At 44.3% G+C, this 21,457-nt stretch overlaps 1 protein-coding gene across 7 annotated transcripts in view; it reads left to right on the top strand.

The window, feature by feature from the left end:
* The window catches only part of ITPR1 (inositol 1,4,5-trisphosphate receptor type 1), a 319,423-nt gene that overhangs the window by 79,385 nt on the left and 218,581 nt on the right, over positions 1-21,457 (top strand). Inside the window, exon 1 of one of the 7 annotated variants that reach the window (XM_060308110.1) lies at positions 6,084-6,102. The exons of the other annotated variants lie outside the window; for them this stretch is intronic. The gene's annotated coding sequence lies outside the window, so the exon portion shown is untranslated. Of the gene's footprint in view, positions 1-6,083; positions 6,103-21,457 lie in introns of those variants that run through there. 7 annotated transcript variants of the gene reach the window in all.

Here is a 21,457-nt window from a genome sequence, read left to right as displayed (position 1 = left end):
GGGAAGGATGCTAGGATATCTGTATTGGGGTGTTCTAGCTGCAGTACGTTTGGATAGAAGTCACACTGTTTTTTTTTCTGCTCACTCACCCCAATCTTACATTAGTACATAAGATAGTATATCCCGGAACAGAAAATCTTGAAGGGGGGTAGCATTATTACCTGAAGCTCTTCCAGTAGCTAAAGCCAGTGAAACTGCACATTCTATACACATCTCCAAATATCAGCCCTTTCATTTCCGGCTCATCGTTTGTTTATAGCAAGCGGAAGGAGAAAAATTATTACTTTCAGATTGCTATAATGCTTTACACTATTGGGCTTTTTAAAGGTTGTAAGTGAATAAATTGAGCTTTTGTGTAGGCATGTTTCTTTTTTTAAATTGTTTGATATGAGGTTAAAAACTTAATTACATAAGCTTCTATAGAAAATAGATTCTCTCTGCCACTTTTTTTTTTTTTTTTTTTTTTTAAAGAGCGATTTTCCCATCTTTTGAGTGACAATATCGGAAAATACAGAAAATCACAGGAGGGAGAATTTCAGTTCGACCTCCTTGATTAATTTCCTTCCATTGTGTATTGACCTCCTTGTTCAAATTAGAAATTTCCATGGCTGACAACAAAAGCATTAATCCAGTTGTTATTCTAGGTTCCTTTGCCACTTAAACTTGTGGAGTTTGTGTTATCTTTAGAATGAGAAAGGACCTTGGTACTTAACCTGGCCCAGTGGTTCTGCATTCTGCGGCGGGCTCAGCTGTGGAGTTACCATCGTTCGCATCCCCCTTCTTTAAGGATGTCTGTGCTTAGTAATCTTCCAGTCAACATTTGTGCATGAGATCTGGCCGTTGATGGCTATCCTGATGGCCGTAATGAAATGTGTAGGTTCCAAGGAACAACGGAAGAGTTATAAAATGACTACACGTCAAGAAGCTTTTCTTATTGTAGTCGTTTCTTTTTTTTTTTTTTTGGTGCCTTTTACATTTTGTCTGTGTGAGCACAGAGTCCTTGTTACTGGTTTGTATAGAGATAGACCAAATGAGGTAGATAACAGTGAACTTGACAGTGTCGTCAAGAGGGTAGGACTCAAGGGGTCAAGGCATCTTTTGTCTTGTAATTTTGAGGCTTCTACAGTTCTGACTAGAACAAAAATTTGACCCACGTGTTGCTGCCAATTTTGACTATCAAAGTATTTCATTTGGTTCTACCCAACCAACTTTATGTTATTCCATGGCTGTTATGACCTGAGCATTTTGATACGAGGAAGGTCCATTTGTGCAGTGACTTCATGTGACTTGGGGTCAGATTGCCTGGGTTTGATTTCTAGCCCATAGCTCATCAGCTATGTGATATTGGGAAGATTACTTAACCTCTCACAGCCTTCTAAAGGATGTGTCCCTCTGATGATGAAATGAGATGATATTGCAAAGTACTTAAATAGCAAATAGAACATTGTAAACACTTAATAATAGTAGTACAATCGAACATTTGTTGAGCTCTACATTCTTTTTCATATAATAATGATCATGATACCTCACTAACATCAATATATACTTTAAATCCTTGTTTTATATATTATATATAATAAATGTTATATATTCTATATTATATATATTCTATAGCTTAAATGTTTAGAATAATAGATCAGCATCTATTAGATCATGTTGATCCTGTAACTTGACCAGAGCTGTCACCATGGAAAAGTGTTTTTTCCTTTGGGGATGAATGGTTGTGGACTAAGGTTGGTGCTTGGCTTGGAGGTGCTTAGAGAGAGGAAATATTGGTCAGTCACTGAGTACGTCCTTCTTTGGTGGTTTCCCTTTAGTAGAAAGTCTATTACTGATCTGGGTTCCTTTCTGTAGGAAAGTTCATTTTAGACAGTGGCACTGAGCTTGAGTTTGTGTTTAATGATAGAGAATTGAAAAGTGTTATTCTCAGAAGGCATGGTAGGTTCTTTTTGGTGCTGTATAAGATGAGGTTGGACATAGACTTTAAGTGGAATTATTTGCCCTCATTGCTTTGTCTTTAAAGCACATCCCACCATCTGCAGTTTATAAGCATATATTATCTGGATTGGATAATTAGATATAACTGCATTGTGAATGTTAAATCAAGCCTTTTTTCCCCTTAGGATATGTTGGAAGACCCCCGATGGAGAATCTTAACAGTAATAACATTAAGTGAGGAGGAAGGATAAGGGTTCAAGTTAGTTAAGTAAGGAATTGGTTGGTTGATGGTTCAGAGAAGTGGTTTTCAAATTTACTCATCCAGCTACTTCTTAGGACCCATGTCACCCTTTCGAAGGGGAGTCAGAACAAGAGAACCCCACAAATTCCCCACATTGTAAAAATTACCAAGCCAGTTATTCAAAGCACCATAGTTATGTAATTTGAACACGTATTACAGGGAGGTTATAGATGAGCAGAGCGGAGAGCTTGCTGCTCTGGGGTTCTACAAGCTCACTGATTTTGCAAGTGAAGGATGTGGTTTTCGCCTTGCTATCCCACAGGCTTGTTAGTAGTACCCCACAACCGTCCTTATCCCCAGCCCCTTGCAGGGACAGAGTTTCCCCGGCTGAACGGATCAGAACAGATCCTCTCAGTGGACAAGCCACAGGGACTGAACTAAGCATGCCCAGCTTCTCCCAGTCCTTCAATCCCTGAGGGGGGCTTCCTCCTGCCAGGAAGAGGGATTGAGGGGGACTGGAGAGAAGCTACCAGTGTCACCCTTGGGAAGATGCCCCTACCCTCAGGCAAGAAGAATGAAGATTCCCGCCTTGTCCAGCAAATACTTATTGGTTCTCTAAATACCAAGCAGTACGTTCCGTGCCAGAGCAGTTAATGAAACTCTGTACCGCTGGACTCCGTAACCCTTAGGGCTTAACTGTATTGACCCTGGGGATATAAACCAATCCCCACACCCCCCAGGCACCAAACTGAAATATTTCAGAAGTTTCAAATACTCCCTGTTTCAGGTACTGGTAAAAATTCAAAGTAATTCCCCTAAGAAACACTTAGAAGCCACCCAGATCTGTTCTGATAGCCCAGCCATCTTGCAGAGTGTTTTTGCTGAGGCAGCATGAGTAGGGCGCAGGAGAAATGTCAAGTGTCCGTCCCTTCTGAGCTACCGAGAGGCCATGAGGTTCCTGCCTAAGGGGGCTGTCTGTACGGATGAGACACATGGACGGTGACTCTGTGGTCTTACGTCGTGAGGTTAGCTCTGTTTTGGGGGCTTCAAAACTCCCAGGAAAGATTTCTTTGTTGTTCCCAGACCAGTGTTGTATACATTGGTCATTTTTACATAATTTTAGGTTGCTTGCCGTATTCTATATAAACCTCGGTTTAGGAAAATTTAGCTTGGTAGTGGCAGTCTATATTGGGAACCATCCCTTCTCAGTATTAAATGAGTCTGCGACAACGGGCAACGCCCACCCCATTACAAGATTTTTATGAAGCAAACATCTATTTTTGCTTTGTGCAGACTCTACTATATGAAGGGCTGAAAATAACCAAATGCTCAGACACCATTTGTAATGCAAAAAATGACCGTAGGGGGAACCGTGTTTTTTGCTGCCCTGGTTATGACTAACTAGTATAGGTCATAAATTGTGCCCTCTAGAACCAGTTTTGCTAGGTCATTCCAAGGTTTTTTCTGGTATTGGAGGAACCTGCAGTTTTTCCTGTGGACCTGAAATGTCCTCTTGTCCACACAAACTGTGAAGGAAACTGAAAATAATTTAGAGAGGAAGGCTTTTTCTTTTTTTTTTTTTTGTGGTATGCGGGCCTCTCACTGTTGTGGCCTCTCCCATTGCGGAACACAGGCTCCGGACGTGCAGGCTCAGCGGCCATGGGGGCCCAGCCGCTCTGCGGCATGTGAGATCTTCCTGGACTGGGGCACGAACCCGTGTCCGCTGCATCGGCAGGCGGACTCTCAACCACTGCGCCACCAGGGAAGCCCCTTTTCTTTTTTTAAAAAAATTTTTATTGGAGTATAGTAGATTCACAACGTTGTGTTAGTCTCAATAGAGTGAGAGATGTAGATGACGCTGTTTCTTAAGCTATGCCACGCATGAGGCTTGCAGACTCCGGAGCGCCCATCCTGGCCTGCATTGTACTCCCAAGGAGTGTGTTTGCCAGTGTTCTCAAACCAGCATCAGAGATCAAGTTCTGCATTCAAAAGATAGAGGCTTCTGATTTTTATCAGATAGGCAAGTTCCCTGTCCCCCTAGCACATACACAAGCTTTCTGATCCAGAAACGTCGGCGCGTGCCAAAGGAACAGCTGGTTATTTTAATGCCTCAAGCCTGTTCCTGCTGCGTCTATAGGACAATGCTCCCCCCACCCAACCCCCCAGCCCCACAGTCTGACTATGTCCAAGGGGAGCCCAGTTGACCCACTTCTCCTGTGTGCTGTGGAGAATGGATAGTCACCAACTCCGTGTCCCACCGCCAGCAGAGGTGCAGTTACAGACAGACGTAGACTTGAGCGTTTCTCTGTAGCATTGTGATATGTGTTTTCATCTCCAAACTTCAAGAAAGAAAAAAAAAAAAGATCCAGGATGGTAAGTGACTGTCCAGGTTGCATTAGCAGGACGTGGACACAGAGGAATCACGTTCTGCGTTTCAAGCTACTGGCAGTTGACTGGACATTGCATTTTCTCTGAGCCTCTTAACCTTTTCAGTGCATCCCTTCATGGCTGTGAAAGTTTCTTACCATCTGTTCGATTTTCCTGTGAGATGATTAACTTTCAGAAACCTAAATGACTCAAGGAAAGTGAAAGCAATACTAGACTTTCTGGAAAAATTTATGGAATGTGTCATTCTTCTCCCAGTGATGTGTGTGCTTTAGCGAAAATGCCTCCTTTGCTGTAAGAAGTCCGTACTCTTTGGGCTGGTGGTTTGTCTCAAAAGCTGCAGAAGACAGTGTCAAAGTCTAAATCACAACCCTAGAGAGATTTTTTTTACCCCCAGCCTTTATTTTAGCAACCTTTGTCTCCAATTTCATCTCTGGCATGTAAAAGACTCATGGCATAAGGGGGGAAAGAAAAGTTGATTTATAAAAATCAACCCATTTCTCCTATCAAGGAGATGGGCTAAAAGAGGAAATTGGATGTGGAACTTCTTTGGAAGAGAAGAAAATAGAGTTAAATAATTTTTTTTTTTAATATTTAAATGCAGGTAGTCTCATAAATATTTCCTTTGAAAAAAATTCATTGGATAACCTTATCTATTGATATAATAACATCTAACTATATGTTATATCTGAACTGTTTACTCTGAAGCTGTTCATGTATGACATTGAGAAAGAGTTAGGATTTGAATCATAGCAAAGCCTTGTTCCAGTCTGAGTTACGTGTTTCACAAGAGAACGTTTGGGCAGCCCAGTGGGTTTGAAACTTCCTGAAAGTTGCACGGGCTGGGATCCGTGCATTCCGGGCCTCTCTTTGGCAAAATATTCTTTCCTTTGTGGTTTCTTCACATTTTCTCTTTGAATTTGCAATCCATGCCGGTAGAATCGGGATACTCAAATTTCTATGATCCAGCTGGCTAGTTTTAGGAAAGATACAGCTTGAGCCTGTTCTTCCTTGGCTTTTCGCTTTCACTTGCCTTATTTGGTAAAGCTGTGGGCTTCGTTGTTCCTGGAAAGGGCTGTTTCACCAGTTTCAAGGACTATTTCCCACTCGCATCTAGTTCGGAGCTGGGAACCAGAGCTCGCTGGTCGCTCTGTGGTGTCTGTTCCGAGCTGGGGCAATTGCAGGGTTGGAGTAGCCTTAAGAATCCTCAATGTATACAGGGCTGACGGTGATGTATCCCTCCCTAGTGAGAGGTTGGCACGTAATATATATAGTGCAGTGTAAACTTCCTTTTGAAACTGGGACTCATGAAAGATGCCGGCTTTTTTGCTTTGTCCAGGGCCTGGAATGGGCGTGCCCTTCTCCCTTTTCCCTGTATCTTGTTATCTAGATTACCTTTCCCCCAATTATTATTTCCGGTTCTGCTTTCTCCCTACTACTTTGGGGGCTTTTTCCTATCCCTTTTAAGGAACCGATAATTTTGCTCATATGAGAGCTCCACATCCCAGGTTTTAATAGAGCTCACGGTTTAATATTCGGTAAGTACCTCTTTTGATGTTATTTATAGGAAAACGTATTCTTATCATGTTTGTGGTATATGAAGCCATGTTCTTAGCACACCCACACCACCTTTCTGACTACACACCCTTCTCTTGTTTCTAAGGAGGATTGCTTTTAAAAATAATTAGCATAACTTTTAGAGAGATGAGAAGGTGGGCCTTATTTCTTGGGGCTTAAATTTGTTTTCTGCTTTAGCATAAAAAGGAAGTTTGTAGACCCCTAATCCTCAAAAAGATAGTTATATTATTTCTGATAAAAGATGAGGATGGAGAGGGGGGAGGAGAGGAAGTGAGGTTGATGTAACCTGATCCTTCACTCTTTGCCAAAAGAACAGTCAACTGTTGTTGTTGTTTTATAAAGTACAAGGAAGTTGATTTCATTAAGAGTTTGGAGGGAGGGGGCAAAGGAAACATTTTTTCTTTTTAACCTCCCAGAACACAGAGGCTGCCCCTCAGTAGGAGAAGCAGCGAAACTCCTGAACTGAGCTCACTTTCATTTTCAAGGGCCTCTTGTGGAGCATTTTTTCATCTTTGCTGCAGAAAGAAAGGCTCCCTCTTTTTCTTCCTTACCCTGCAGTTCATTTTGGGGGTGTGTGTGAAGTTAAGGGATGCTTAACATCACCAGGCATCCCCAAAACGCTAATGGACAGGCACAGATGGGCCATCTAGACATTTATTGGGACAGAAAAGCCAGAAGGAGGAAAACAGAAGGGCAGCCTCTGAAAGTTAAGCACCAGAGTTAAACCTGACCTGACCTCTGACAATGTATTACTCTGCTACCCAAACCTGTTAGAGGCACACGAGTGTCCCCCACTCTCCTCGGGTATGAATTCTGGGCTGTTCTCTGACCAGCCACTTGTTTTGAATACTCAGTTCAGCCCTATCAGGTCTTGAGTGTTTCTGTTTCCCTTTTAGAAAATAACAAACAAGTTTGAGAAGGTTGGAAGCAATGCGCTAGGTGTGTAAATGAACAAGTTTGCCTCATGCTGGGTTAAGCGTGTAAACCCAATCATGTGCCCGTACAGGATACACAGGAATATTTTGATCTCACTACCGCTACTCCTTCTACAGTAGAGATTAATGTCTCTTGGCTGGATTCGTTCTTTGATCCTCCTTACTCATTCTTATCTGTCCTGGGGCACATAACTCTTTGTCACACTAACAATAATGATTACTACTGACAGGAAGGCTTAACGGTAGCTAGCGGTCTCGACCGAAAGCTTTAACCCCATTTCCCCATTTCTTCCTCACAGCGGCACTGAGAGGCTGGTGCCGATTAACTCTTTGTTTGACTCTTGAGGGAACCGAGGCTTACAGAATGAACACGCCCAAAGCAGTGCAGTTAACTGGAAAGCACGGTCCTGCCAGCTGCTTCGCTCTGTTGCCTCCTAGCCCTGTTTACGTCATTGTCCCGCTGCCCAGAGCCTCGAGTGCTTCTTTAAGTAGTTTCTGGAGATCGTGGTGCAAGGACTGACTAGACTAAATGCACATCAGTAAGTTGTCGAGATGACTGTGTCTTTAACACGCTCAGCCCTCTGCCCTGCTTTGCTGCCATGTTCTCTCTTAAACTTCATCTCTCTTCTTACCCTGTTCCATTCGCCTCTGACTTTGGTTCCTTTGCTACTCAGGTAGGTCTCAGACCTGTGGGTCCTCTAAAGGCGTTGGTTCCCAACCTTGACTGTGCCTTGGAATCACCTAGGAGAACGAAAATATGAGATTGGAGGGCTCCATCCCTGCTGTTGGGATAGGTCTTGGCAATACGTATATATATATATATATATATATTTTTTTTTAACATTTACCTGGAGATGATGATGATCAGCTAACTTGGCTTTCAGGCAGTTTCTCAAACTTTACTGCTGAAGTACGTGGTGATCTTGTTAAAATGCAGATTCGGAATCCGTCTGGCCTCTGATTGCTGTCTCTCTACCCACGATCCTGCATTTCTAACAAGAGCACAGGTGATGCCGAAGCTAATGGTTCACAGTTTTTATTTTAAGTAAATGGTGCTGAGATGGTGCATCTTGACTCTGCTTCCTTTCCTTTTCAAATCAATTAAGTGACTTGTATCTCCTAGTGGCTGGAATGGGTGGCTTCCAACAACCTACTGGATGTAATTGCTTCTGGGATAAAGTGAGAAAAAGGAGCAACATGGAAGGGTGTTGAAAGAGAAACTGGGGAATTCCCTGGTGGTCCAGTAGTTAGGACTCCGCTCTTTCACTGCTGGGACCTGCGTTCAATCCCTGGTTGGAGAACTAAGATCCTGCAAGCCGTGCGGCACAGCCAGGAAAAAAAAAAGAAAGAAAGAAAGAAAGAAGCGGCCTCCGTTTGGAAAGGACTTGTTAAAAAGGCAGGTATTCTTAATTAGTAGCTTAGGATCTAATCTTTGTCACTGAGGGCTGCAAATGAAGCTGCCTGGAGTCTTCTTGAAGACAGCTTCTAGCTGCAGAGGTTTTTAACACCTCTCATCTGACTTTGTTAAGTATCTACTGGAATCCAAAATAGAAGCTGTGTAGGGAGAGTCTCCCTAAGCATACCTCGGCTGCCAGGCATGCTCTGTGTGGATTTCTTCCTTGATGTGAAATCAGTCATAGGAAATCTGAAAGCCCTCCAAGACGTTTGGTTCCATAGGATATTTAATGCTGGAGTGTGTCCCCTCGAGTGTCCCCACCCCGGGATCCCTAGCCCTGGCTGCCCGCAGAATCATTTAAGAGCTTTCCATTCTATAAGAAATAGGTAACTACAGTCTCTCCGTAAACACGTAAGGCATTGATGCAAAGGCTTGTCTCCTCTTATCCCCTTCTTGACCCTACGTGACTACTATTATCGATGGTGCAGTAATCTTGCAGGTTTTTTCCTCTGCATTTATTCACCTGTGTGTATACCTTTTTTGAAAAGAAGGCTATTATTGAGTGTGTATTTTAACATTACAGTGGGTTTTTATTAACCTCTATTCAAAGCAGCAGTGAAGTCCCTTTTTCACCTGGCTTTGCACACACCCTACCCTGCTGGCTCTCCAGAACCTCCCTGGCTACACCTTCTGGGCCTCCCTATCTCTCCCTCTTTCTTGCTACCTTAGTCTGGTCCCGGCCCTTGTTCTCAGCCCTCATCTCCTCTCTACCTATGTTCATTCTCTAGATGATCTCACCCAGTCCTGCGAGGTTAAATATGCTGACCACTAATTCCCAGGTCACTTATAGTAAAATCCTATAGGACGTTCTGTCAAGCCAGGTTCTCAGCCTTGGCTGGCTGCACGTTAAGATCACCTAGAGGAATTAAACAACAACAAAAAACCATAGTGCCCAGGATACATCACAGAGGAGTTGGATCAGAATATCTGCACATGCGACCAGGATTGAGAACTGCTGTTGAACGTGACCTGGCTCCTGCCTACGTGTTGCTCTCCCGGCTGGCTCAACTCTAACCATGTGGGCTGCTTGACAGTTCTGTGCACGTAGCTAATTTCTGCCCCAGAGCCGTTGTCTGGCCTGGAATTTTCGTCCCCCCACCCCACAGGACTCGTACCCTCACTTCCCTCATGTGTCTGCACAGATGTCACCACCTCAGAGAGACCTCCCCTGACCTTCCTGCCGTATCGCCTTGATCCCTTTAGCTGCTTCATCCCTTTTTGTCCCTCCACCATGCTTCATTCTTCTTCATAGCAGTTATTATTCCCAATACTATGGTTTTTTTTTTTTTTTATTGTTTTCTTATTCTTTGTCTCCCTCTCTAAACTTTAAGCTATGTGAGGATAGAGGCCCTCTCTGTCTTGGTCACCAAGACACTAGGTATCCCTAGTACCTAGACCAGTGTCTGGCCCAAAGGAGATGCCGAATCAGCATTTATGAATGAATGGGAGTCAGCAGGGTAACTGGATGACCGTATTATGGTTTTTGTGGCATTTACCCCTGAATCTGCCCTCGCTCTTTCAAGACCACGAGGCAGGAGGAATGCCTCATCCCTCTAACTCTGGTCCTCTCCATGTATTTTGATTCAGGATGGTGTTTCCTCGATCCCTCCTAAGGGAAGAATGTAAAGGAGAAAAAGAACGAATGGCAGGATAACCTGATTATTTTCCTCAAGTGACTTGACTGTGTTCAGATCACTAGATCTTTGCCTTGAACTGGTTCCAGTTTGGGGGGAATGTTTGAAAGAGCTTTTCATTTAACCTGGGCATTTAAAATTTTTTTTGAAGAGAAGCTTATGCTAGAATTACAGAAACCTTCAGCACTTAGGACTGATACCAGAGTATTAAATGTCAGTGGTTACTCTGGCTTGGGTTTGGTTGTGAGGTATTTATTTAAATGATGGCTTCCCTCGACTTGATTCTTTTTAAGTCCTCGTTTGGAGCAGTGTCAGTTTACTAGTCAGATCTGATATAACTCTCTTATATAATCAGACTTTTTAAAGATGCAAATTGAAAAGGCATTGCAGTTAGGGTTTAGAACTTCTTTTATGTTACACACGTTAAGGGTTGGTCTTCCTGCTTTTGATCTTTTTCCCTTGATCCCTCCTTCAGTAGGTTAATTCAGAGCTGGGTTCTGAAGGGTTCTTCAACTGAAAACAGAGGGCAGTGAGAATAATGTCTGTGTGTAATAACGACACCATTTGAGTTGAAGGAGGGGACTGTGCCGCTCTCTTGTGTAAGTGTGGCTGGTGCCTTACCTGTCATACCTGGGAATGCTGGGAAGGTGCAAGAGTCACTCCGTGTACTTAGGTTGACTGTCCTGTTTTATGTTACATATCTAGTCACTGTTGGCCTCTGTTATGCTTTTTGTCTCTTCGTTTCAACACATTGGTGATATTCTTTGTACATTAAGTGTTTGCATCGTATTTTGCTCATTACTTGTAAAGCATAAAGCCTTTTGTCTACTGTGAGATACATTTCTGGCTGTTTACGTGAAGCAGTTCCTCTTGCTTTCCCTTCGTGGCTTTTATATGAATCACAATCCCTTAGGGTACAGACAGCTGGAAGCCTCACTCATGCAGGGATTTGTTGGCTGACGTTACCGGCTGGAGCCCAGGGACTGAAATGATGTGTCTTCAGGGGCTGGACTTGCTGCTTTCTCCGTGTTTTGTCTCTGCTTCTCTGTGGCTGGGCTCCTTTCTCAGGCAGCCTTTCCCTTTGTGGTATCCAGACTGTGGTGTGCAGCTCTGGATTTGCACGCTCTTGTCAGCCAGGCTAGGGGAAGGAAGATGTCTCCTCCTGTTTTCTCCAGCCAGTTAAATCCCACCGACTCAGAGGCCCTGGGCTCCTAGCGCTGTGGCCTGGGGAGGCAATCCCGTATTTGACCAGGGTGGGTCACGGGCCCACCTGCGGAGCAGGGAGGTTGAGTGAGCTCCACCCAAACACTGCAGTTGGGTGTGGCTGGAGGTTGGTTCCCTGTAGAATGAGTCATGTCACTGGAAGAATAGGGAATTGGGCTTAGCTGGGCACCCTACGAACCACTGGCTTCTCTGGTGTCATCATTGGGAAGTGACCCATGGTCTGATAGCACAGAACATGCTGTGTGCTGGGGCAAGAACTTGCTCAAAGCCAGGCGACCTCAGCTCTTGTCAGGCGACCCTTGCCTTGGCACTTGGTACCCCGTCTAACAGTATCTGTCGGCGATGCTTTACCCATAGCTTCCACGTGTGGATTTTGTTTGCACGTTTGTGAACCGAGACATGTCATTTCCCTCCTTTGAGTAAGTGTTACCGTTATTTGTAAATGGGAGGCTTAAACAAGGTCACTCTTCACTCTCAAGCTTCATGATGTCCGATAGGCCCCTCCCTCCATTTTAAGAGGAGGAATGTGAGAGTCCAGGTGAGTGCTTGGAGCTACTGGCAGAGTCTGGGTTACATTTTAAGAGCTGAGATTAGAAAGAAGTGAACACAGCAGTGTGTGTGGGGGGTGATGACAGATTTTTTGCCTTATAGCCTTGAATTTGATTCAGCATTATAAATCGAATAATTCCGTTTAAATTTCCGATGCTAGTTCCTTGGGGGAATATAAAAGTGAATAAGATGGCCATGCTTCCATGCAGGCATAGAGAACACTGTAGGAGAGAGAGGGCAACTGTATTCTATCATAGTTCTATTATAAGTCGTGAGAAAATAAATACACCTTCGTATTTATATAAACAGACTCGTGTAATATTCCAGGGGAGCCCAGAGTGACAGAAAGTGTGAGACGTGCTGTTAAAGATGTGCAGGATGAGGTGGGAGATGAAACCGGAAGCGTGGCTGGAGGCCCCATCACTTGGGTGCTGGCTTCAGGTGCTCAGATCTTTATTCTTGGCCTCTGAAGACTGCTGGGTTGGGAAGGCTATGGTCAGCAAGTGTTGCAGAAGGTCACCCCTCGTGGAGAAGTGGGAGACTGGAGCCAGAGAGGCTACCAGGAGAGTCCCTGTGGCAGATGACAGGATTAAAAACCAAGGCAGAGGCAGCACTAAAGGTGGGGTGGCCGTACGTAGAAGGTAGATTCACTAGGACCTGCTCGCAGGCTTTGGGAGATGTGAGGGAGGGAGGTACGTTGAGATCATCTAAGTGTTCTTTCCTGATTTACCAGGAAGGTAGTGGCGCCGTGAATCACTGCCAGTGGTTAGGAGGAGGAAAGGATTTCGGGTGGTGAGAGGGGCAGAGAATGGTTTGACTCTGGTTCGTGTCACCATGGCCATGAGGCAGATGTCAGCTGCCTGTCTCCTTGAAGGAGCCAGATGCGGTATGTGTGAACAGATGTGGAGAGACATACCTGGCACTTACATTCTTGGCTGGAGTTCAGGAGAGCCGTTAGAGCTGGAGATGCAAATGCGGACGTCTTCAGCCAAGAATCTGCATCACTCGGGATTAGGTCTGGCTGTTACAGAACAGAAATATAAATCGCAGAGCTTTCAACCGAATGGATGCTGTAGTGGCAGCAGTCAGCGCTTGGCCTGGGCCCCCTGGGATCCCTATGTGTTCTTCCTCAGTTTTGGGGCATTTGCGTCCTAAAGCCCAAGAGCACGCAGCTCATCATGGGAAGATAGCCCTCAGGCTGCGGGAACCACTGTGCCATAAAACATGGAGAGCCCAGAGTATCTGGGAGTCTCTGAAGTTTCCCACCTTCACCAGGGACTGACTGATACAGAAGAATGAAAACTCAACCTCAGGACGGGAAAACAGGAGGCATTGTTTATACTCCGGGGCTCCTCGTAGGATCAGGCTGAAGTCATCCTCTGTAGAACTGTACCTAACAGTCCACTCTGATGAGCTTTTCTCTCTTCCCTGTCTTGCTTCACCCACTTCCTTATGGGTTTATTTTGGGAGCATTTCCTTTTTGAAAAAAATTTATTTTTTTATTTGGCTGCGTTGGGTCTTTGCTGCAATCAGGCTTTGTCTAGTTGTGGCGAACGGGGGCTGCTCTTCATTGTGGTGCACGGGCTTCTCATTGCAGTGGCTTCTCTTACTGCGGAGCACAGGCTCTAGGCGTGTGGGCTTCAGTAGTTGTGGCACGCGGGCTGTAGAGCACAGGCTCAGTAGTTGTGGCGCATGGGCTTAGTTGCTCCGCGGCATGTGGGCTCTTCCCAGATCAGGGCTCGAACCCGTGTCCCCTGCATTGGTAGGCGGATTCTTAAGCACTGTGCCACCAGAGAAGCCCGCGCTTCCTTAATAAATCATTTGTATATGAATCCTACTCCCAGTCAGCCCAAGATAGGGATTCATCTTTATCTCAGGTAAATGAAGTCCAGGTGGAGGTGTTCCAGGTCTGCTGTGGCAGCCGTGTGGTTATCGAGAGGCAGACCCTTGTGTCTTTCTGCTCTCCCATCCCTCGTGTGTGCCTGTCCTCAGGTTGTCTCTTCATCATAAGATGGCTACTCTTGCTCCAACCATCACAGTCACATTCCAGGAAATGGGAAAGAGGAAAGGGCAAAAGGATGCACCTGCCCACTGATTGAGCCTTGTTTAAAACCCTCAGCCAAAAGGCCCTCCCTAGGACCATCTCACTGGGAGGCTGGGAAATGTCTGTGTGTAGCTTTGTGTGTTTATTTGAATCTGGGCCCATTGCCACCCCAATGATAAAATGTTCTATTGGTGAGAAGAAGGGGGAATGGGTACTGAGTAAGCAGCAAACAGTCTCTGCTGCAGAAATTAAATTCAAAACTGAGCATGCAGACAGTGTTGCTTTTGGAAGCCTGGCTGAGGAGGAGGAAATAGAGCAGGGAGGTTAAGGATTTGGGCTCTGGATTTAGACCTGGTTTATAAACCCCTCCCCTGCTCTCTTGTTTACATGATGTATAACTTGGGCCAATTGCTAAGCCTCTGTTTCCTCTTCTGAAAAATGAGGAGGGCAATAATAATGGAATCTAGCTAAAAAGGCAGTTGTGAGAATTTGCTGAAGTAGATACTGTGTATGAAGCTCTTCACATAGTACCTGGTATATATCAGTTATTTTGGGGCAGCATATGCGAGGAGCAGGGGCCTTGGCTTACGGATGTTTTTAAGAGCAGAGAAGGAGCTGTTAGTGAAGAGAGGCCTAAAGAGGAGCAACGAGACGGAGGGAGGGAACTTGGAAATTGCAGGGGAGGGTGATGAAGAGTGTCAGACGGCGCCGAGATTGGGAGGATGAGATCTGAAAAGTCAGTTGACTTTAGTTATTTATTTTTAAATAAATTTATTTCTTTATTTTTATTTTTGGCTGCCTTGGGTCTTCGTTGCTGCATGCCGGCTTTCCCTAGTGGGGGCTAGTGGGGGCTACTCTTCGTTGTGATGCACGGGCTTCTCATTGCGGTGGCTTCTCTTGTTGTGGAGCACGGGCTCTAGGCACGTGGGCTTCAGTAGTTGTGGCGCGCGGGCTCTAGAGTGCGGGCTCAGTAGTTGTGGCGCGTGGGCTTAGGTGCTCCGCGGCCTATGAGATCTTCCCAGACCAGGGCTCGAACCTGTGTCCCCTGCATTGGCAGGCGGATTCTTAACCACTGCGCCACCAGGGAAGTCCCAAGTCTGTTGACTTTATAGCATCTAGGTCATTGATGACCTTTGGGAGAATTTTAGAAACATGCCTGGGGAAGAATGTTCTCATGAAATCAGAAAGGCGGCCAGGCATGGCCCTCATTTCATAGATGAAGAACTATGGTTTTTGTGTGTTTTTCTTTGGGATTTGCTTAAGCACACCCTGCCCTGCCACCCCCAGCCTCCTCACCCCACAATGATTATGGTGAAACCAGAAATTAAATCCAGATCCCCTGCTTATGAGCGCCTCACTAGAATGCCAGTTTAATCCCTGAAGTTGGCACTGGTATCTGCATCTTGCTTGTAGGTGAGTCTCTACAGTAAAATTCCCTGATGAGCCAAGAATTGAGAACGACGTTCTTTAGGGTTTGTTTTGAAGAGTCTACCTTTGTGGTTGAAAACCAAGTTCATAAACAAATAGATAAAATCTTTGCATGAGTTTTCATTCCTGCTTTTAAAATATTGATTTTAATAATATTTATAACTGCCCTATATTTCATCATCTTTGATTCCAAATCTCAGACTTAGTAGTCAAGTGAAGTAATAATCTACCATTCGTGTTAAGTGGTGTTTGTACTCTGCTGATCCCTTGTTTATAGATGGCAGAAGTGGAACATGGCGTTTATTTATGTTCAGAAGGGTTTAGTAACTGGTCACAGATGGGTTTGCAATTCTCCAAAGCAGGTTGTTACCCTAATGAAGGTGTGAAGTGTCACCTTTCCGGTTTTGGGTTATGTGGGTTAAATGACTGCCTCTTTGCTAGAATCCTTTAAATTTTGATAAATGGAAGTCTCTCTCCTCCCTGCAGTCTTAGACAGCTTCTTATGATCAGAACTCCTCATTAGCTGCTCGGTCTTTCCAGAGTCACCTTTCATTTGTGTACCCTGGCAGTGTTGAAACCCAGCAACTACATGCTTATTACACAGGACAAAACAGAAGTCACCCTATGGGGAGATGGGAATGTGGTTGCAATTCACTTTAAAGCAACTTGACTTCACAGTGTTTCTCTGGGTCAGTAAAAGGATGGAACTTTTAGAGGCTGATTTTCTCAGTGTGTTGATATGTCAACAGGGGTTTGCCCTTACTTACTGTGTTCAGCAAGCATGAGTGAGGCCTGCAGAGAGCAGTAAGTGAGTAAATGAGCTCAGAGAGGATGAGGGCAGATGAGGAGGTAAGTGTATATGTCCTGTCGCCAGGGGTCCTCTCACTCACCTCCAGCAACTTGCTGCCATGCAGAGATAGGAGCCCAGCATTGCCAATTACTGTTTTTGTTTGTCTTTTAATAAAAAGCTGGAGAGGAGGATTTTAACGTGAAATTGCCTGCTTTTTAAATAGTGGCAATTAATATGAGTGTTTGGAACAGTGAGCTGGCCAGATAGAACGTTGGCTGTGAGCTGATGCGGCCTGAAGTCCACCAGCTGGCAACTTCGCTTAGGATAATGCTCTTAAGTGAAGCCACTGTTGATTCATTGAATGTGTCTTTATGTCAGAGCAGTGAGCAAGGTTTTCTGGGGCTGGGGGTCTAGGTAGGTGATGAGGATGCCGCTTGAGCCCCCGTGGAGCTCACAGTGCTGTAGATAAATGAGGCCGTAATCCAGGGCCGTACCTGAGAAGCATTGTAAGAGGAGGGCGGCAGAAGTGCTGCAGGGTTTCCAGGCTGGAGAGATGACTTCTGGCTGGCATCACCAAGGAAGGGGGGCATTTGTGTTCTGTTGGGAAGATGATGGATCAGGGGGTCATTCTAGGTACTGAGGAGCCCAAGGAAAGTTGTAGAAGTGAGAGCAAGCTCTGTTCAGGTCCATAACTGGGTTTGGCTAGAGGTCAAGTCCTGGTTAATTTTTGTCTGGGGGTTCTGACTGGCATGATACGGGATCCTGTTTAGCTGTGCTCATTGCAGGCTGCCCCTCCTCGCTTGTTGGGCCATTCCCGGCTGTGTGGTCAGGCTCTAAAGTACACAGAGTCACAGTGGTCATCTCCCTCGTGTTAATCCCTGTGGTTGGTTTTGCAAACATCTGCAGAGACCTGCGCATTGGGAGGCTGTTAGCGTTAGTTGACTTTCAGATTCAGAGAGCTGTTTCTATAAACCATCCTGGAGCTCGCCTGCTGTGTGCTTCTGTGACTGTTTCCCACTGAATTTTCTTATCAAATGTCCCTAACTTTCAGCGCCTGTCCTAGGTCTACACAGCCCTGTGTGGCTCTGGATAGCGAGGAGTGCTAAGCTTCGGTCCTCCTCCCGGTTAAGGTGTGTTACTGCCCTCATCACCCCTGGTTGAAAGGAAGCAAGCTCTCCTGACTACGACCGGTCATTGCCCTTGTTCTGCACACTGCCTGTGGCAGTCCAGTCCCTTTATAACAGGGTCCTGTGCTTCTTGAGGGCAGCAAGGAGGTCTTCTCCCTACTTGGTTATCTGGGTCTGTTTTGGGAAACCCTAGTTTGACCAGAGGATTAAAGCATAATAACAATAAAGGTGAAAAATAAATAAATAAAAACAAAGGTAGAGAAGTTTTAGGACACTCAGTTGTGGTCCATGTTTTAAGGTGCTCGTAAAGCATGGGAACATAGTAAAGGCTCTATCAAGTCGTACGGTAAATCGTTTTAACTTTTTCCAAATGAAGTTTTCCAAAAGTATGTCTAGAAGTGTGGCTCTGGATTTGGAGCGTCTCAGTTCAGGTATGATCTCACGTAAGGTACCTAACTTCACCGAGCCTTACTTTCCTCCAGAAACATTGTCGAGTCCACTGGGTGTCCTGGTGCCTCTCTCTGGCTGTATCCCGTTCACTGTGTCTCCTACAGCGTGGCTTCCAAAACTAGATGTCGTATTCACTTGTGGTCTAATTAGTGCGCAGGATCATAAGTAATGCGTTGCCCTCTTCCCCACCATGTTTTGTTGCCATAAAACACTGACACGTTCTACTCACATCCCTCCAAGTCCTTCCGAGTTGCATATTGCCTGTATCTTCCTTAGTGAGTTAGGATTTGCTCCCCAGCACGCAGAAGTTTACTGTTGAACCTGTGTGATGTGGTTGGTTTTGTCTCCTTCCTCTGGCCTGTTGAAGCCTGTTTGCTTCACCAGTGTTCTTAAGATCACTCCAAGCTTCATGCCATCTGCAGCTTCAATACAAAAGACAAATCTATTTTTGGAGAAGTCTGTTGAAGTGAGGCATGCTCTCATTTGGAGAATACTATTGGTGATATGTACTGGGGGTTTTCTAGGTGTTAAACATTTCGTCTTGACTGCAACCCTCAGATGTAGGTCCTTTATGAATAGCCCCATTTTACTGGTGAGGATATGGGATCTTAGGTTAAGTTACCTGAGGTTGCAGAGCAGGGAGGGATAGAGCTGGTCTTGAACCCAGAGCCTGTGTTCGTAGCCTCTCTGTCCACATTTGCAGATCATCAGCCCATGGGCTGACTCCTGCTCTCCCTAGTTTTTGTTTTAACCTGCACGATGTTTTAAAAATTGAGTTAGTTGGTTCACCCTTTAAAATTGTATACTTTACATAAAAACACAAAATTCTGGCTTTGGGGGAAAATTCAGAAGATCCAGCCACTTTGGATTAGTGTTCTTAGGTGGCAAAATGGTCAGAAACTGACAGTTTTTCAGAGGGCAAGCACTCTACAGTTTGCTAACATCCCTTCGTTTCCTGTGGTCCTCACCTTCTTAAAATTCTTGAGTGGCTGCTGCAGCCAGTTGGATTTGTGATGCTGTACTTGATTCATAAAACTGGGGTCAAGAGAAGTAATGAACTCTAAAAATGAAAATCGTTGAATGAAAGTAATTGGCTGAAGCCCTCACCCACCCAGTGATGGCATTTTTACAGTTGGGGTCCTTGGGGTCATGGCTTTCCTTCCGCGGCACTAGCACAAGTCGGATCTCCTCTGCACTGAATTGGTCTTGGGCTTGACAGTGTCCGGTTCGCACGTCAATATGCCCTGTTGTGAGGTGGTGGATGTAGTTTTGTGTTACTGTTGTTTAAAATTGTTTTATTGAGGTATTGAATATAATTGGCATACAATAACCTCCACATTTAAAAAGTGTACACTTCGGTAAGTTTTAACACATGTATATACCTGTGAAATCATCACCATAATTAAGATATTCACCACCCTAAAAGTCTCATCCTGCCCCCTTTTAACCCCTATTCCCTCCTTCTTTACCCCACTGCCACCCCTACCCAAGGGAACCCTGATCTGCTTCATCATTATAGATTAGTGTGCATTTCCTAGAATTTTATATTTAAATGGCATCATACAGCATGCACTCTCTTTTGTCCGGCCTCTTTCCATGCACCATACTTATGTTAAGATTCATTCATGTGGTGGTTCTGTCAAAAGTCTGGTCTTTTTTTTTTTTTACTGCTGAGCACAGTTCCATTGCATAACTCAGTTTGTTTATCCATTCAAGGCAGATTTTTGGACATTACGGCCCCGGTTTCTGGCCACTCGTCATGTTCTCTCAAGCTCCCCCAGGGATTGGGGTTGGCATCTAGGATTTCTAAGGTCTTAAATGATTCTGTGATTCTGAGGCGAAGGCAACCTTGGGTCTTGTTGGGTGGCCTTGCTGGGGAACATGCAGATGGGCTCTTTGACAGGCTGGAGCTCAGAAAGAAGGCTGTCTCTACCGACCTTCCTGTTCTGTGTTTTTTTGAGAAGGGTTTAAATAGCTTTAATTTTTGGCTTCTAAATTGAGAACACTTTCCTGGCATTTGTCAAATATATGTGAATGTTTATGTGTCTTCTGCGTAAAATGATAGTCTGTGGGCTGGTTAGAAATTGTAATGTGGAGATTATGGTGTGAAGGTTGGTATTCTGAGAATTTAAAGTTAATGGTGGTAGACACATTCCTTGGAAGAAGGTCAAGATTGTGTCATAAAAGCTAATTTCTATGGCTGTCCCTCTAAGACTTATTTGCTTCCCCAATGGGAGTTCAACAGAACCTCAGTAGCCATCACAACACAGGAATGGAGAAATAAGAGTCCCACTTAATTTCTTGGTTGGGTGGTACAGCTCATGAAACCACATCCTAATTTTGTGGTCTTTAGAGAAATTCATTCAGTATTCCAAGCTGAATTTATTCCTGGAAGAGAACTTCGTCAAAGCTAACTTTGCCAAGTATGTTGTCATATCCATTGTTTAAAAAGTTATTGACAGTAAAGTAGCCTTGGAATGTAATCTCACACTGCCTTATATGTCAACAGAACCCATTCTGAAGACCTTCTGTCTTCTTTCTGTATTTGAAAAGTTGGGTTTTCAGACCCAGTTGCATCACCACACATTCTTACATACTCGAGTGCAGTATAGATGGTGGCTTTGGTTCTTATATATATGTTTGTTTAACTTTGAGAGAAATAATACTAATTTTACATTTTCAAATGTGTTTAATTATAGTTGTAGGCTTTCTTGGTAAGTTTCTAGAACATTTTTTTTTTAATAGACTTTTTTTTTCCTTTTGTTGCTGATAGTTGAGTGTGGGAAGTGTTGGGTGTACAGTTAATTGCCTCTTAGAAGCAAAGGGGAAGGAAACCCATGATTTATAGTCAACTGATTTTCAACATAGGTACCTAGACAATTAAAAGGGGAAAATGGTCTTTTCAGCAACTGGTGCTGGGACAGCTGGATTCCCAGATGAACAAGAATGAAGTTGGACCCCTACCTCACACCATACACAAAAGTTAACACAGAGTGGATCAAAGATCTAAAGATAAGAGCTAAAATATAAATCTTCTAGAAGAAAACATAGGTATAAATCTTCATGAACTTGGATCAGGCAGTAGTTATTTGATATGACACCAAAAGCATAAGCAACAAAACAAAAAATAGATAAATTGGACTTCATGAAACTTAAAACCTTCAAAGGACAGTATCTTTCTCTTCAATAAGAAAGTAAAGAGACAACTCACAGAAAGGGAGAAAATATTTGCAAATCCTTTTTCTGTTAAGGACTAGTGTCTAGGAACTTGTAGAATTACACACACACACAAAAAAAACCTCTTAGAACTACACAACAATTCCAGTGTGAAAATGGGTAAAGGATTTGAATAGACATTTCTCTAAAGGCAATATACAAACGGCCAATTGGCACATGAAAAGATGCTCATTATCATCAGTTGTTAGAGAAATGCAAATGGAAACCACAATGAGAAACCACTAGTATGACTAGAGTCAAAAAGGTGGACAGTAATAAGTGTTGGTGAGGATGTGGAGAAATTGGGACCCTCATACGGCTGAGATCGTAAAATCACGCAACCATTTTGTAAAATAGTTTGGTAATTCCTCAAAAGGTTGAATATAGTTACCATATTACCAGCAGTTCCGCTCCTAGGTACATGCCCAAGAGAAGTAAAAACAGATCTGCATAAAACCTTGT

Source organism: Globicephala melas, chromosome 11, assembly GCF_963455315.2.
Source record: "Globicephala melas chromosome 11, mGloMel1.2, whole genome shotgun sequence".
Taxonomy (NCBI): Eukaryota; Metazoa; Chordata; class Mammalia; order Artiodactyla; family Delphinidae; genus Globicephala; species Globicephala melas.
This window is presented reverse-complemented; position numbering and strand designations above follow the sequence as displayed.